The 15,147-nt window shown below is 39.1% G+C and overlaps 1 pseudogene; it reads right to left on the bottom strand.

Moving 5' to 3' along the window:
• Window positions 1–15,147, bottom strand: part of LOC117466004 (inactive pancreatic lipase-related protein 1-like) — a 197,437-nt pseudogene that overhangs the window by 113,137 nt on the left and 69,153 nt on the right.

Here is a 15,147-nt window from a genome sequence, read left to right as displayed (position 1 = left end):
TAGACTAAATGATGAATGTAGAAAATCATTTGCAGATTATAGCTAAAAATAATGTAACTTGCAGCCTAACTAAAGCTTCATTTTAAAAGAGGAAAAATGGTACCTGGAATGGCTTTACTAAAATTAGTTTTTACAAAGTTACTGTCAATTTTACAAAAAGCAAATACAAATCAGTGGTACACATTTGTCTGGTACACAAAACCTGTAGTATTCTAGTCGTGGCAGAGGTGGTTACTGTGCGGTGGAGTAAAGCTTACAACACCACCTTCTGGATAGAAACTGAAAATCATCCATCAGTGAAGTCCCTCTCATGGCCTCCCTCGTGGCTGGATCTAAATGTGTATGCTGTGTGTGTAGTTGTATACTTTATTTTTATTTTTACGATATGTCTTTTTAACATTCAGCATGTGGAAACGCACCCTTAACACCTTTAGCTGAGGCAGGGTCCCAGGTAAAGCAAACCTTTAAAACCCTGGTGTGTGCAGACTGGAATTTAAAGAACGCTAGACAGTAACGCAAACAGTGAACATCTAAAACTGCAGTAAGTTGGTGTAAAATGAGCCATTTAGATTTTAGATTTCGAGCCGATTTCCTTTTGAATATTGGGTACACAAATTAACCATCAACTAGGTGTTAATCAACATACATATTAGCAGTATATTGGCTCTTTATTAGTCATTATAAAACACTTATTAATGCCTCTACATGATCATATTCTACAAGTACAGGCCATTAGTTGAGAGTTTTCCTCCATAAACCTCTAATTACTGCTTATTTATTGCAAGTAAGGAAGTTGTTGTACATGAGTTTTGGTCTTAATATGCATAGTAGTAAGGGGGGGGGGGGGGGGGGGGTTGGCATTGGGATATATATATTTTTTAAATCCTCTTAGCAGAGAGAGGAGCTGTGGATTATTGTTATTATTGTTATCAGTGTTTCTTACGGTACGTCCACACAGCAGCTTTAAACAAATCTTCCACCGCTTCCAACGCTTCTCTGCCCATTGACTTTGAATGGGGATGACGTCACTTTGCCTCACTTTTCGCCGAACTGCATTGTGGGGGAGCGAAGTGAAGATTTCCAGGATTTGCAGGATTTGCAGGATTCAAAAGTTGAGCAATGTTCAACTTTTGAAGCTGAGCTGGAAGCGCCAGCCAATCAAACACGTTTATGCAAATCTGACAGTACAAGCGCTAGCCAATCAAACCACGTGTATCAAAGCTGCTGTGTGGACGTACCGTTACGGTACGTCCACACAGCAGCTTTTCAAAGATCTTGAAAATCTTGGAGCTGGGCGTGTCTGACAGCTTGGGGATTTTTTGCGAGCAATGCGACCAACAACCAATCACATGAATCTCCCGCCCCCGACATACAAAGCAAAAAACCCCAGGGATTTTATGCGAGCAATATATATATATATATAAACTCCCCAAACAGGCGGAAACCTACCAGTTCCACCCACTGTCTCTGCCACCTCCCTCCATGCTGGTTCCTCCGGTTTGTATCCCGTTAATAGTTCTGGTCGTAAAGAACCGGGTGATTTGCTACCGTAATTTCTCGTTTGGAATATGAGGAAATGAACTGCGGTCTGGTTCTCCCTGCTTACCCGCGGTTTGATTGGCTCGCGCTTCTACTGTCAGATTTGCATAAACGGGATTTGATTGGCTGGCGCTTCCAGCTCAGCTTCAAAAGTTGAACATTGCTCAACTTTGGAATCCTGGAAATCTTCGCTTCGCTCCCCCACAATGCAGTTCGGCGAAAAGCGAGGCAAAGTGATGTCATCCCCATTCAATTTGCCTCGCTTTTCGCTTTTTTTTTTTTGTTGAAAAGCTGCTGTGTGGACGTACCGGGTTAGGGTCAAAAACACTAAACTCACAACTTAAAATTAAAGCATTTAGTTTATTTAATAAAAGAGCACATGTTCAATATGAAAAGTGACAGTAGATATAGATTAGTTGCAATTTGGTGCTATATATATATAAAAAAAAAAAATTATAAAATCAAAAAAAAAATGAAGAAGAGTTCTACCGCAAAGTTTCTCCGTGGGGACCTCCGGCAACAATCTTGATTCTGATTGGCCAGAAGACTCGAAAAACATCAGCAAAGATATTTTATGGAGAAGATGATCACTACGTGACAGAACTTTTCAAAACCGTTCATGGTCTCCGGTACTTCCAGTCCAACGCCTACTCTGCATGCACAGCGTTAGAAAATCGGGCCTTCAAAATAAAAGTTTGACTTTTTTCCCCCAAATGAAAAAAAGGAAATATATATATATTTTTTTCTTCACTCACACACCACTTCAAACGGGTCCACGACCCACTTTTGGGTCGTGACCCACCAGTTGAGAACCACTGAATTAGAGGGTTATTACTGATGTAGTACTTGTAGAATATGGTCATGTAGAATAGGCATTAATAAGTGTTTAATAATTGACTAATAAGAGCCAATATACTGGCTAATATGCACGTTAATTAACAACTAGTCGATGGTCAAAAAGGGAAAAAAGATTAATGGTGAAATTGCTTCTAATTTTAGGACAGTGTGACCACTCTGCCCACTATCAGTAAAGTTCAAATTCCATAGTGATTAATGTCTTTGTACACAACTCGCTGGAGTGTTCCAGATTTGAGAGAGGACACTGTCCCTACTCCCCTCCCCATCCATTACAACTTACATTCTTTGGCGAAAGATCATTACTTTTGTTGAATAGGCATGATTACACAATTCTAAGAGCATGTTCAGCCAAGACAAATATATTGTCCGTGCATGTGTTTCTTTGAAAGCATGCAGCCGATAAAAGGATTATTTTTAGAATGGAATGTACACTATTGTTGACTTTCGGTAACTCAGCATTTAATCACACTTAAGTACACATGCTATCATTAAATGGCAAGGCTCATAAACTGCGTTGCCCCTCAGCGCTATCGCTTCAAAGTACAAGCAGAATATTTGATATAAAGTCACAAAGTAACATCAACGTTGCTTTGAATTCTTTTCTTTGGTTGCATTCATTTTATTTCAAAAAGAAGAATGTCACAGCCCAGCTGAAAACGATTACACTTCCTGCTGCGTTTCACCATACCAAGACCATAAATCATGTTACCTAACGCCATGTCGATTCAGCTGAGTCATGAGTTAATTAGGATTTACTACATTCAAACAAAAAAGCAGATACATTCAAAACTAAAGCACTGAAGATCAAACATTTAGCATAACCACATGAAGTGCTTTGTTCAAGCTGCACTTGTTACATGTATCTTTCTGTAAAGCTAGATGGCAGCACAACACTTGTATCGTCTGATCAGTACTTCTACGACTGGCTCTCCATCCCTCGACATATCATCCGTAGTCCCGCCAACAACTGCATGACTCATTTGTAGTTTTTCTCGAGTTGGTATGTAAGACTTTCATCATCCAAACAAATGACATCGCTAATTAGTGTCCAATAATATAAAAACATCACATTACGATACTCAGTAATAAGATACTTAATCACCATGAAGCATACAGGACAAGATTGTTATTAACAGTTAAGATACATACTTCATTGAAGTTTAAAAGAGACATGTTTAATATATATTTTCCCTGTATAAAAATATAGTTGTGTGCTTGAATATAAGGGAGCTTTATAAATCCTTATATACAAGCAGATAAGTATATGTTTTTTTTTATATCGTAGTACATATAGTCAAAATTGCACTTCATAAGCTGTTAATCAAATCCAGTTAGCCCATGTGGCAGTTTTGGGTCCGGTAACATCAGACAAATCCTCCCGCTCGCGGCCTCCGTTCCTCTTCAGGTCACGGTTATTTCAGAGAAGATCTTCAGGAATTGTCTTCTGTCTCAGCTGCCAAGCTCGCTTTGGAAGCTGAAGAAGAGACGGACATTCTTGTCAAGTCCCACAGGCGTGATTTGAACTTATCCATAAATTACACACTTGTTCTGACTAGGGATTTCACGAGAACCAATACTTTGGTACGAAGTCAACGCCAACATTATATAATCATTAGATTTTTTTTTATAGTACTACTGGTTGTAGTGCCCAGTAGTACCTTGCGGTTCTTGAGACTGCATGTATTTGGGACACAGTAATTGTTTTCTTTTAGATGTTTCCCTTGGTAACGAATATGGAGAATAGTGGAGTTTCCCTGGTATCGGCGTCGACTACTAGATTTTGGGTATCCTACCATCCCTAGTTCGGACTGACTGATGCATGCAGAAATATATGATTGAATCTCTCTTTCATCCTGAGTGAACTATGCAATTCTTCCTTTGATGGACTGTAGCAGCCCTTCTTTTTGTGAATGTAAATCAGTGGAATAAAACCTCTGAGGGGACTTATCTTGATCTGCTGTGAGCAAATAACCCCAACAAGGATTCTCCTTTGCCTTTCCATGCCTGTCTTTAGGACACTGTGCGTGTGCTTTTGTGTCTGTGAACTCGCTGACCAGCTTCAATGCTCCGCCTTTGTCTTCCTGTCTGGAGGGAGAGTCGAGAGACATCCAGGAGTGAGCGTCGGCGGCGGCCGTACCCTCCGGAGCCCATCTTCTTCTCAGGGGCATTGACCTCTTCTCGCGGTGTTGCTCATCCGGTGGCAGATTGAAGAGCAGGTCGTGTAATGCACAGGTGACCAAGGCGCAGCCTGCAGCTTTGTTGGGCGTTCTTCTGCGTCTGATATGTAGACCAAAGCTGGATAAAGAAAATTGTATGCGGTTTTTTAAGAATGCCTTCCAGGGATGTTAAGTCTGACATGGCAAACACGAGTGGACAGGGTGTAAACCCAAGCCGTCGAGATGTATCTAAATTCATGTAAATGCGTCAATGGAGGGTAAGACTATCCACATTCTACAAGTTATCTTAAAATATCTTTTTTTTTTACTTTTAAATGTATTGTCCCTTCGGTCAAATTTGTGTTTCAGCCCAACATAGAAGAGACAGAAACGTTCGCACACAGACTAAGATACAAAAAAAGCAATACAAATGCATGAATACACCAAGTACAATAATCCCTTAAACCAACATAAACATCTAACCCAGTGGTTAAAAACAAAACGTATCATCAGTTTGGTCACTCTAAACATTTTACAGTTTTGTGGCCTGAGAAATGACGGAATTATTCAGCCTGTAAGTCCTGTCTTTTAGAGGTCCAAATCTTTATCAGAACATACGGGAGCTTAAACTCTCCATTCTGTTCCTGGTAGGAATTTCATTTTTAATTCCTGTAAATCAGGAGATCATAAAGACCTTATCTTGTCTGACACACTTAACAAGGCTGTTAAGGCTGAAGACTTTTCTTTTTGTCGCTGCTTTTAATTGAACTATCCACATCTTAAACTGCACTGTAACTTTTATCCATGTATTTTTCCTTTTAATGTTTATTTTATTAGCTTTTCTTTTTTAATGCTTAATGTCTTTCATTTTTTGTAAAGCACTTTGAATTGCCTTGTGTTGAAAAGTGCTATATAAATAAACTTGCCTTGCCTAACAATGCAGAGCTTTGGCGTTCTCCTGGTTGCCTAATGGTTTAAAAGCCGAACATCAATTATAAATCCCTCCATGTCTACTACCTATTTCTACATTATCAGCCATCAACTTTGGGCAAAATTCCCCTCAAAACGTAGCTTTTCTTGTTACCTTGACGGAAGTGATGCCAGTTTTCCATCCTCGTCCTGCTGCGCTCCAACATGGATGTCAGAGTGGCTCTCAGCGGCTGTCAATAGGGTGTTACACAGATCTCTCTTCATACGGGTGTGCAGCCATACTTTGGACCTGCCACAAAGAAAAGTGCACGTTCTGATAGAAGAAACTGACACTTATTCACAGAGAATAAAAGTAGAGACTTCAAATCATGATATTCAGAAACACGCAAAATAATCATTCAATTCATTGCTGGGCTCAAGACATTTCAAGAGTTTTCTCAGGATGTTAAGAAATGTCATCACTTCATGGTTTCAGAAAATATAAATTGATAAGAAATGTCCCGAAATGTTTATCTGCAAGGGTGACATATTGGCCACACGTTGGCTAATCACAGACATAACGATATCTGCGAGTATTCCTATTGAGTAATAAGAAATGTAAGTACAGGAAGACATGTGGAAGTAGGGTTAGAGGGTAAGTAGTTTAGAGGTGACTTTTTCACATAGTTTAGTCCGCTGGAGAATGGTTAATTTCCTAACTGTCAAATGCCTTTCTCAACATTAATTCATCATTATTCTACAGTAACCAACTTAGGTGTCCTTATCAAACGTAGTTTCTATTTGTTCTGACTCTTATGATCGGCTTCAAAAATCCACTATGTGTCGGGCTCTAGCCAAACTGAATTAAACTGACTTTCCTGGATATTTTGATATCAACATGACTTGAACTACACGTCTCTTGTGTTGTTAAAGGGTGAGCACATGACTTCTATATTTATTGATAAAATGACGAGGCTTTTTTTGTAAATGAAACACGATGTTCTCGCATAGCTTGTTGATCGGCTGCTCACCTTTTTTTCAGGCTGGTGTTGATCTCCCTGTGGCACATGTCACCAGTGGCAGGACAGTGGTGAAAACACAGCAGCAGATGACCGTGTGCAGAGCTAATCTCATTTTGGCTGGAGCTGTAAGCTGGCAGTGGCAGAGATTAGAAGAAATTACATTAGGAGGTTAACTTTGAACTGCAGCATCTGGTGATTGATAAGACAGCACTGGAAGGCTTTGGAGCTGCAAAACAGTGTGGTTAACAATCACACTCTGTTGCATTGTCAATTACAAATCCATATTAATGGAGAAAAAAAAACATCTATTAATCCTTACACCCAAAAACACGGGAAAGAAGTAACTAATTAAACTCCTAGTACCTCAATGTCATATCCCACATTCCACAGGAAATCAATTTACATTCTTAAATACCCGAAGAGTCCTTGTGCAATCCTTTAAAGTAATCTTGAATTTAAATAAGGATTATTTGAAAAGCCACTTACCTTAAGGTTTGAGCTGGGCACTTAGTGTAGATAATTTATGATGCACATCCAAGTATGTTGTATACTGTTTAGCAGAGGAAGTAGTTATTCCCCACCAAGGTTTTAAAGAGTTTACCATGAGTTGAAGTCTGAAGTTTACACTGCTAACATGAGAGGCTTTATAGAAGGAGGGAGGGAGCTGTACCTGAATGCCAGACCCAGTGGGAGGGACTGTGGGACAGTTCATGTCAACCCATCCACCCCACATGTAGACGGTGAAACCAAAAACATGCAAAGATTGTAATCAAGTCAGCAGTCCTTCAAATGGCGTGACTCAGGCTTGTTAGTTTGTGTGCATTTTAATTTTCCAACAGTTTTGAAATAATCCTCTTAGTGCATTTTAGGTTTTTGTAAATTATTAACACATTTGTTTTCCTCTGTCAATGGTCTATATTTAGCTTAACAAATTGGAGTCTTATGTGCAACCACGGCTATTTGGCATATTGTTTGTCTTATTATTTGTCTGAAAAAACAAGTTGCTTTGCGAATCAGTGGGGTGTTTTTTATCGGCCATGCATGCTTTCAGGCAGTTCAGTCAAGTTTAATCGTTATTAGATAGTGTTTTGGATGATTCTTGTTCAGTGCGAGTCAACCATCTGTGATTGTTTAAATGGCTACAAAAGGGTAGTATATTTAAATGACTATGATGTTGTTACGGCAACTGCATGCACGGTGCTTTTTACTGAACGTGTGCTCTTTCCAATGACCAGTTGAATTACTCTGAGTGCTACTTACATCCACTGGTTGTTAGGGTTCTGCATGACCACCTGTGTACAAGATTAACTTGCATTCAAGTGCACATTGTTTTCAAAATACCCACCGTACCAATTATTATTGTTTTAATCAATACTTCAAACGTGTTCAAAGTTTAATTTCAGTTCACTCAAAACGGTTAGCCGAAGCATCTCAGCTCCGTAACGACAACATGCCATGTGGGAACTGCTTAATTTTTCCAGGAGGCAAAAGGAGTAGAAACACAGTTGATATGGTCGATTGGTCAGCCATGCTTTATTTATTTTGAAAGCCTTATTTTACTCAGAATTCATTGCCAATGAGTTATAAATATGAATGTCAGTAACTAGTGAAATAGACATGTTGTAATCAAGACATTTACTGCTGAGAGAAGGGCTGCAAACCAAATGTCAGAAAATGATGAAAAATGATGACCATGACCAACAGCCCAGAACCCAAAGATATTCAATGTGCAATTAAGTGACAGAAATATTGCAAGCATCCTCACATTTCACAAACAAACAGCATTTTTTAAATACATCATTTCAATTCTAATATATTAAAACATTCTTAGCAATGAATTTTCCTTTGGTCAAATAATCCACTTGAGTGAGTAAATCATATGGGGGGAGGTTAGCTGTCCAAAATCACACCTAAAACCCTACGACTATGCATATGACCTCTTTATGACTATAATGATATTGTAATAACTGTGTTGAAATAATTTCCAATACATTACATACATGTACATGTTATACGGTTAGCAGCAACTAAAGTGGTATGAACTGGGCAGACATAGAATGATCTTGAATCTTGCACTTACATACTAACTAAGCACTCACATACTAACTAAGCACTCACATACTAACTAAGCACTCACATACTAACCAAGCACTTACATACTAACCAAGCACTTACATACTAACCAAGTACTTACATACTAACTAAGCACTTACATACTAACTAAGCACTTACATACTAACTAAGCACTTACATACTAACTAAGCACTTACATACTAACTAAGCACTTACATACTAACCAAGCACTTACATACTAACTAAGCACTCACATACTAACTAAGCACTCACATACTAACTAAGCACTCACATACTAACTAAGCACTTACATACTAACTAAGCACTCACATACTAACTAAGCACTCACATACTAACTAAGCACTTACATACTAACTAAGCACTCACATACTAACTAAGCACTCACATACTAACTAAGCACTTACATACTAACCAAGCACTTACATACTAACCAAGCACTTACATACTAACCAAGTACTCACATACTAACCAAGCACTTACATACTAACCAAGTACTCACATACTAACCAAGCACTCACATACTAACTAAGCACTCACATACTAACTAAGCACTTACATACTAACTAAGCACTCACATACTAACTAAGCACTTACATACTAACCAAGCACTTACATACTAACTAAGCACTCACATACTAACTAAGCACTCACATACTAACTAAGCACTTACATACTAACTAAGCACTCACATACTAACTAAGCACTCACATACTAACTAAGCACTTACATACTAACTAAGCACTCACATACTAACCAAGCACTCACATACTAACTAAGCACTCACATACTAACTAAGCACTCACATACTAACCAAGCACTTACATACTAACCAAGCACTTACATACTAACTAAGCACTCACATACTAACCAAGCACTCACATACTAACCAAGCACTTACATACTAACTAAGCACTCACATACTAACCAAGCACTCACATACTAACCAAGCACTCACATACTAACTAAGCACTCACATACTAACTAAGCACTCACATACTAACCAAGCACTTACATACTAACCAAGCACTCACATACTAACTAAGCACTCACATACTAACCAAGCACTCACATACTAACCAAGCACTTACATACTAACCAAGCACTCACATACTAACTAAGCACTCACATACTAACCAAGCACTCACATACTAACTAAGCACTCACATACTAACCAAGCACTTACATACTAACCAAGCACTCATATACTAACTAAGCACTCACATACTAACCAAGCACTTACATACTAACCAAGCACTCACATACTAACTAAGCACTCACATACTAACCAAGCACTCACATACTAACTAAGCACTCACATACTAACCAAGCACTTACATACTAACCAAGCACTCATATACTAACTAAGCACTCACATACTAACCAAGCACTTACATACTAACCAAGCACTCATATACTAACTAAGCACTCACATACTAACCAAGCACTTACATACTAACCAAGCACTCATATACTAACTAAGCACTCACATACTAACCAAGCACTTACATACTAACTAAGCACTCACATACTAACCAAGCACTTACATACTAACCAAGCACTCACATACTAACCAAGCACTTACATACTAACCAAGCACTCATATACTAACTAAGCACTCACATACTAACCAAGCACTTACATACTAACTAAGCACTCACATACTAACCAAGCACTTACATACTAACCAAGCACTCATATACTAACTAAGCACTCACATACTAACCAAGCACTTACATACTAACCAAGCACTCATATACTAACTAAGCACTCACATACTAACCAAGCACTCACATACTAACCAAGCACTCACATACTAACCAAGCACTTACATACTAACCAAGCACTCATATACTAACTAAGCACTCACATACTAACTAAGCACTCACATACTAACTAAGCACTTACATACTAACCAAGCACTTACATACTAACCAAGCACTTACATACTAACCAAGCACTTACATACTAACCAAGCACTTACATACTAACCAAGCACTTACATACTAACTAAGCACTCACATACTAACCAAGCACTTACATACTAACCAAGCACTTACATACTAACCAAGCACTTACATACTAACCAAGCACTCACATACTAACTAAGCACTCACATACTAACTAAGCACTTACATACTAACTAAGCACTCACATACTAACTAAGCACTTACATACTAACCAAGCACTTACATACTAACTAAGCACTCACATACTAACTAAGCACTCACATACTAACTAAGCACTCACATACTAACTAAGCACTTACATACTAACTAAGCACTCACATACTAACTAAGCACTTACATACTAACCAAGCACTTACATACTAACTAAGCACTTACATACTAACTAAGCACTCACATACTAACTAAGCACTCACATACTAACTAAGCACTTACATACTAACTAAGCACTCACATACTAACTAAGCACTTACATACTAACCAAGCACTTACATACTAACTAAGCACTTACATACTAACTAAGCACTCACATACTAACTAAGCACTTACATACTAACCAAGCACTTACATACTAACTAAGCACTCACATACTAACTAAGCACTTACATACTAACCAAGCACTTACATACTAACTAAGCACTTATATGCTAATAAAGGACTGGCTTATCTAAAGCCAGTTGAGTAGCACTTGAAATGCTTGGCTCTATGAAACCTGATGTTCTTATATGATTCTGTTTTCTTCAAGGTTGTATCTTCTTGGTCGAACGCACTTACTGTAAGTCGCTTTGGATAAAAGCATCAGCTAAATGTAATGTAATGTAATACCCGCTGTAATATAGTTGTAAACCAAACCTCTTTTAACTCCTGTCTCAACCTGGTGTTCCCTATTCATGTCAAGCAGTTGACTAATACTAATAATGCCCTTCATCGCCTATTTCTTTGTGCACTTTCTGTGACAACGGTTGAAAAGAATATAGACAAGAAATGCTGCAGGACCTGCAGTCAGTCACTGAAATTAGACTCGTTGGCCCTCGGTGCAGGATGCCAAACCAAAACTGTCCTAACAAAGGGTCAGTCTATATGACTTCCTGAGTTAAGTGTAAAACAGGACCAGAACTAGAAGACAAACATACATCGTGTATTCACTGGTAATGGAATGGACCCAATGGACAGCTGCAGGTCTGAAAGCACCCTAAGAAATTGTTGAACTTTGCACAAATACTGTGCTGTACTTTTGATAAAGTACTTGTAGTCCTACCCAGTTTTACCTCAAACTTGTGTTGACCTGCGCTCCGCTGATGCAATCCCAGCATATATTATATCCACTACCAACCAGTGGCGGAGCCAGGACATTTCAGTGGGGTGGCCAGGATGGAGCCAGTGATCATTTTGGGGTGGCATTGAAATCACTATTATATGAACATAAAAATACATCGCACTATAAAATAAGGGGTTATTTAAGGCACCTGCAACACACCTCTACATTATTTGGGATTAAGCTAGTGGTGGAATAGATCAAATAATATTCAGTATATCTAACTATTTTTTTCGTATTCCCGCAGGCAAAGTATCAACGAAGCTTACATTATACAAATGTAATGCAATATACAGACTGTTTAGCTTATGATGATCAGCAGCCCTATGAGCTCATTCTCTCATCAGGAATACACAGACACACACACATCATTTAAATAAGAGTTTTTAAATTAAATGATTGGTTAAGAATAAACATCTTAAAGTAAATAACAATAAACAATAGCCCTTAACCCTGTAAGGCCCCCAGTTGTAATTTTACAACATTACTTTAAAGGTGGGGTCGGTAAGTTTGAGAAACCGGCTCGAGATCGTCCGGCCCGGCTAAACGGATTGGTTGTACTTTTTACAGTACTACGGCTTCTACAGATGACATTTTTTTATGGATTTTTTGTCAAAGCACTTCAGATATTCATTGCTATCGGGATGTTAAGAGCATTCCATGGAATATAACAAAAGTGTATCTCGAGCCGGTTTCTGAAATGTACCTACCCCACCTTTAAGCTATCCTAAAAAAGTCAGTTAATGTTTTTTTTTTAAAAAGACTAAATTTACATAGTCAAAAGGTCCTTTTGTTCAGCCTCACAATACTATTGGGAAGTAAATGTGTTTATAGGTCCTGCCCTCTGGTCATACACAACCAGGGGGGCCGCCAAGGATTTGGGGCCCCATGAAAATATATCACATTGGACCCCACCACCGGGCCCCACCACCGGGCCCCACCACCAGGCCCAGGCCACGCCAACCAAGCACACTTGCTGTAACCACACCCCCAGAACCCAACCGACTCATTTTTTACATTACATGTCACTTGTTAGACGCTTTTATCCAAAGCGACTAACATAGTCAATACTGTGGACAATCCCACAGGAGCAATTTTGGGGTGAAGTGTCTTGCCCAGGGACACAATGACATGCTGACTGCAGTGGGGTTTGAACCTGCTGTGACCCCGTGATCCGAACACCAAGGCTCTATCCACTGCGCCACACACCTCATTTATGCTTTAAATAACTCTACCTGTACAGGCTTGCATCTATCTTGTAGGCCATTACTAACGGCACACTATTTACTGACACTGAGCTGTGAAAATATAACACTTATGGGGGGACAGGGCTGCTGAGCCTGGAGATGGATCTGTTGGTCCTGGCACCAGGGGGAGGGACACTGATTTAGTATGAATAGCTGCTACAGATGTACCTGCATTTACTAAATGTCAGCTAAAAGAGCAGTGAAATAAAAAACCTCTGCATTTTCTTTATAGATATTAACAGCACTTAATGTCAGCTTAGTAAAAAAAAACATAACAATTATTATTTACAATGGACTACGCTTAGCTAACAGACACATTTCCACCACTCATAGTGTCGCCCTTTAGTCCCTCTCTCTTGTCTTTCTCTCTTTCTTTTCTCTTTTGAAAGCCTGACTGTGTGAGTCGTTGAGACGTCGTTCACACGTAAGTAGCATCCCTGCTCCTAACATGCTCTCACTCTCTGCTAGAAAGTGCCGGCGCTGCACCGCGTTTGGAGGCAGGACCAAACCATTACATGTAAATAGAAGGGGGTGTACAGAGATTTTGGATAATTAACTTTTGGAAGAAAATAAGTTAAATGAACTGTAAGTTTAGTGAGTAGTTTATCAATATAACGTCCTATTAATGTTAATTCTTGATGAATGATGTTACTTAAACATTTTTTTCTTAATGTTCTAAAATTGTTTGGGCCCCCTTGGTGAGGGTGTTTTGGGCGTGGCCACCCCCCAGCTCCGCCACTGCTACCAACCCCTGTAATCATCACCATCATCATCATCATCATCATCACCATCATCATCATCATCATCATCATCATCATCATCATCATCATCATCATCATCATCATCATCATCATCATCATCATCATGTCTGTAAGGTACATTTCTGTAATCCATTGTGCCAATGTCAGGTCTGTTTTGATTTGACTTTACAAAACACAGTAGCTTAAAAAAGTTTGAAAGTTCTCTAGAAGAACATGAGTTCAATCAGGAGAGACAGTTTTGATGTAAGAGTACATATTTATTGCCAGAATACACATGAATGTAAAGGAGTGTTGGCGATTAGGCCCCGTTGTGCAGGAATATCATTCGGGAGGGGAGAACCGATCCGATGAAATCCCCCGGGGTCTAGACACTGGTGGTGGTGAATGGATAGCTGGGGTCGGTCTGAAGGGGAGGGGCTTAGCTTGACCCTGGATTCAGAGGGACGGGAGGTGAAGAGGGGGGGAGGAGGGTTGCGCCGATTCACCTGGAATGAGAGCTGTCAGAGGGGACAGCAGATTTAAAAGGTTTAGCGGAGCGCTGTGATAGGCTTGTGAGAATAGAGCGAAGTGATTAGAGGAGAGAGAGTAGTAACATGGAAATAGTGAATGAATGAGTAAAGAAGGTCTTCCTGGTTGAACTTGCGCTTCATTAATGTATTTTGGATACATTGAATAGATAAACAAAGTGCTGCCATGGCAACAACAAGGCACACTTCATGGGCAAAAAAGAGGATTCAATGATCTGTGTTTTAACCTTTATATATACAGTCTATGGTTTTAACATGATCCTGTTCGCAAGCCTAATTTAAATACTTTGTTCTGCAGAATTGTATTAATCCAAAACAGAATGTACTCATGATCAAAATATATCTATCTAGGTGGTCACTATGGCTTTTATAAATGTTTTTGTATCCATATCAGTAAGCCAAGATTTTTTTCTCCCCTCAAATTGTTGCTGCAAAAATATCTTTGATATTACACAATAGATTAAGACAATATGGTGTTTGGTTCGGGGAGGGATGAAGCTGTGTTTGATTTCCACAGTCAGGATCAGTAGAGAACGATGTTAGCTCAACATTGGCAGGCATCCATTATGTGATATTATTAGATATTCGGTGTCTATTTATAGATACACATTTCGTTCTGTTGTTTTTATTACTACTGAGATATAAAGGCAGGGATTATAAGGAGTTTTATTAACCCTGCCTCTTTGGTATGTAATACCATGGTGCTCTTCTTGGGCCTGAAAGTGAATACTCCCTGGAAATATACTGGGCGATAA

This window comes from Pseudochaenichthys georgianus, chromosome 20 (assembly GCF_902827115.2).
Source record: "Pseudochaenichthys georgianus chromosome 20, fPseGeo1.2, whole genome shotgun sequence".
NCBI lineage: Eukaryota > Metazoa > Chordata > Actinopteri > Perciformes > Channichthyidae > Pseudochaenichthys > Pseudochaenichthys georgianus.
Note: the sequence above shows the minus strand (reverse complement) of the source record. Positions and strands in the feature narration are given on the sequence as shown.